The sequence below is a fragment of the Prunus dulcis genome, chromosome 1 (assembly GCF_902201215.1).
Source record: "Prunus dulcis chromosome 1, ALMONDv2, whole genome shotgun sequence".
Classification (NCBI taxonomy): domain Eukaryota; kingdom Viridiplantae; phylum Streptophyta; class Magnoliopsida; order Rosales; family Rosaceae; genus Prunus; species Prunus dulcis.
Window position 1 is genome coordinate 5,796,766 of NC_047650.1, and position 4,308 is coordinate 5,801,073.

A 4,308-nucleotide genomic window follows, 5' to 3' on the forward strand; every position below is an offset into this window, starting at 1 on the left:
ATAACACTAAGACCTATTGAACTAAAACTCTTTGAACCTGGTGCAATATGATCTCCATCAATAAGACGCCACACCAAGGCCAAACACTTATCAGATTAACAATATAAATTATGATTCAATAAAAATACAAAGTCTAATTCATTAAGGACTCTTAAAGATGTCACCAACCGACTCATATTTTAATTTCAATTACAAAGACTCAAAACAAAACTTCAACTATAAGTCCTATCATGAATGCATGATATGTCATGATTTACCTGTTGTCAAGTTTCTCATATGGTCAGGTTATGCTTCAAAGATCCAGAATGAATGTGTTGCGCCAAAGCTTCCAGTAAAACAAGTTCACACACTAATTCCCAACCTATGCTAGAGTCTAGGAAATGACAATACAATTTTCATACTAACAATCTCCCCCTTTGGCATTTCCTAGACAAAACACCTATTACAACTCAAACGAAATTGCATGGGATTCAACAAATGAAATCCTACTCTAAACTCAAGGCTCTGAATCCCTGCACATTATGAAACAACAAAACCAGTGAAGCATGTGGGAGAAGAAATGTAATTCAAGGCAAAATTACAACACTACTCCCCCTTAATTATACAACACAATCTCTCCCCCTTAATTATACAACACAATCTCTCCCCCTTTTTATTATAATTTCACAATAATCTCTCCCCCTTTTTGTCAGGAAATCCAAAGAGCAAGGAAAGAGTACAAGGGAGCATATATAAAGGCAAAAATAAGAGGAAAAAAGAAATCAGTTGTGCCACAAGTCTGCAACTGGCAGGATTGATAATGATGCTGCAATCCTCAGGTTCAATTTATCATGTATCCGTCTTAGTAACATGAAGAAAAGCCTAACTGCACAATTAAACAAGAAGCATAAAACTACACTATGTTTGAAAACAAAAACAAATTCGTTTTTTTTTTTTTTTTAATTTTTTTTTACTATGCTTAATAAGAACCCAAGACTCCTCCTTCATTCATGCCAAAAAAAAAACTTGAGTACATGCCAACACTATGCAGAAGGATAGACAAGCAAGACCAATACCAATATCTCTCTAGAAGCATTTGAAGCAAAGCCTTTCAGAATCTAGGGTACATCAAATCACAAAGGTTTAATCAAACACAAGGATTATAAAATGGAGAATCAAAAATATTTGTAAGAAATAAAGTCCATCAAATGAGCGAATATTAAATCTCAATCTCGTGTTATGTGACCAAACTTACTTAATAACAAAGAAAAAATCCAATCAAGAGCAAGCCAAGAACATAGAATAAACACATACAAAATGCATACAGAGGTCACCACTTTTTTTTTTTAATTATTTAATTATTATTATTATTAATGCTAACTTTATTAAGCTTTCTACAAGACTCATGTAACGGGTGTTAAATCAATGTGCTCAAGTCAGATGACTTTAAGACAATGGGTGTTAAAGCACCCCTAGGATGTACTAACCCGAGTCATGTAGGCTACAAAGAAGAACAAAGTGTATAAGATCAAAGCTTTTTGACTCGAGCCTCGACGTTGGTTAGACAAGAGGCCCGGTTACTTGGCAAGGATCAAGCACTTATTTTACTTTTCTTTTAATTAAAGAGATGTTACAAAATTGTGAGCTCAGTAGCAAAAAGTATAATGCAAATCTAGTATCAAGACAAGGGCAAGATGAGGATTCATTCAAAATTATTAAACAAGATTAGAGTGCATGTGCTAAAGAGACACATGAGATTTAATAAAAAGAGCATTTAATTGACTTTATAAAAAAACAAAGACAGTTGATAGCCATTCACAAAAACCCAATATTAAACTGCCCAAAGTGATCCAACGCCAAAAATCCAATCTAAGATCAGCAAAAACTTCCAGACGTCAGTAGGATTGATATTGCTTATCAATCCCTGCATGTGCTGAACAAAATACTTAGAATTTAATCCAAATTCAAAAACAGAGAAGATAATAGCTGGAGTCTTTTGGCATGCATACAAACAATTATTCAAAAGAACAAATACCTAAAGACTTTCTAAGAGTGTCAAATTGAAGATTATCCAAAGGTTTTGCAACAAGACATTTAAGATCCAAATTTTCTAAAGCAACGGGTTCATGCACAACATTAGTGGAGGCAAACATACAATTATGATTTTCCTTTTTCCTCCAAACTAACTTTGTCTTAGTTGATGGCAAACAATGAAAAGAAGATAGTTTGGATAAGCGGTTTACCTCATTCATAAGATTTGAAATCTTATGTTGGATACTTACTTTTCCACCCATGCCATGAGAATTTGAACGAACAAATTCATTTCGAAGCTTATTGCATCTTGGTCTTATGTGCCCACGAGTTCCACAAAAGTGACAGATTGGAATAAATTTCTTGACTTCATGAGGGGCAGAAGGTTCAATGAGTGAAGTGGATTTGACAAACTTTGTTTTAGACACAGCGGAAGACTTATTACTTGGTTGAAATCCCAAGCCTCGTTTGTCACCATCTCTTCGTCCCATGCTAATCATCTTGTCAATTTTTTCTGCACCAATGGTTAAAGAAACAATCCTTTCCTTTGAATTTTTAAGTTCAAGTTCAAGGGCTTTGTTGTCAGAAGTTAGAGAAGCAATTAATTTATTCTGATCAGTCAATTTTTTCTGCAAAAACATCAATTTTTCGTTCATACCTGCACTTACCTTTTTAGAATCTGCATCAGGGGATTGAAACTCGTTTGCAATCCTGCAATTTTCCAGCTTCAGCACAGCAACTTCTTTACACTCATCATCCTCATGTGATTCATCCAAGCTAACTGTGGTTATGAGTGCAACCGTCTTTTCATCATTCTCGCATTTCGATTCACTATCACTCCAAGTAATATGCATTGCCTTATTCTTGCTATCCTTTTGTTTCTTTAAGGTGTTGGCACATTCCGAAGATATGTGTCCATAGCCTTCACATTCAAAACATTGGACCTTTTCTCTTGGATTCTTTCGTTCATTTGACCTGCGAAATTTAGACCCACCATCAGTATAGTTAACAAACCTATTTTTAGAATTTATACCTTTTGAATCTCGACTCCTTGGATCCTGATTCTTGAGAAAGTTCATGAATCGCCTTGTGAGAATCGTTAATTCCTCATCACTGCAATCTTCATTTGAATGCCCATCATCTTCTTCATTCACAACCTTGAAAGCAACATTTTTGCTCTTTTTAGGGGCTAGATGTTTCATCTCATAGGTTTGTATGGACCCTATGAGTTCTTGAACTTTCAAGGTGTTCAAGTCACGGATCTCTTCAATAGCCGTGATCTTTGGTTGAAATCGTTGAGGCAAGGATCTCAAAATCTTTTTCACAACCCTGTCTTCTGGAATTTTTTCACCTAAACTTGAACAAGCATTCACAATTACACACAGTTTAGCATAAAATTCAGAAAAAGTTTCATTCTCATCCATCATGAGTGTCTCAAACTGTAAAGTATGCATTTGAAGCTTGGCTCCCTTGACAGTATCTGTTCCTTCATGGGTAACCTGCAAAATATCCCAAGCTTCCTTAGAAGTATCACAACCAGATATATATTCAAATTGATCTGAAGAGACAGCAGTAAATAAAGCATTTAACCCCTTTTGATTATTAGTGCTGTGTGTGTCTTCTGCAGTGGTCCACTCCTCTCTAGCTTTGAGGATTGTGGTTTCTTCATCTCCTTTTCCGATCTTCTTTGTGGGTTTAGGAAATCCATGAACCACTGTACTCCATACACATTCATCTAAGGACCAAAAAAACGACTTCATTTTGGCCTTCCAAGCGCCATAGTTGTTGCCATCAAAATATGGTGGATGTGAAATTGAGCCTGAGGCACGATCCATCCTAAGGTATGTTAGATCTTGCTGAGTATGTCCAGCAACCTACTCTGATGCCAAATGAAAATACCTGTAGGATATCTATATATGCCTGGAGAAGGTTAAACAAGCTAATTCGAATTTTTTGCAATAAATAATGATCAACCTTTGAAGCAAGATTGATATGAGTTATCAATCCTGAGATGTGCAAAGCTTAAAATAAACGAACACGCAGAGAATTATTTTACGTGGTAAAACCCCACCTCTGGGGAAAATCCATTGGACTCCTCAGTCCAACTCAAATCCACTATAGAACGATGATTACAAGAAGTACTCACACACTTATCCTAGACTCATTCTAGATAATGTTTACCGACTTCTTCGTAACTCAACTTCTGTCACGGGATGATCTTCAACACTCCTTATGTTGAACGCAATGCTGGTCACGATTGCTTCAAGCTCGCCGGAGGAAAACCGCCACCACGGTCTT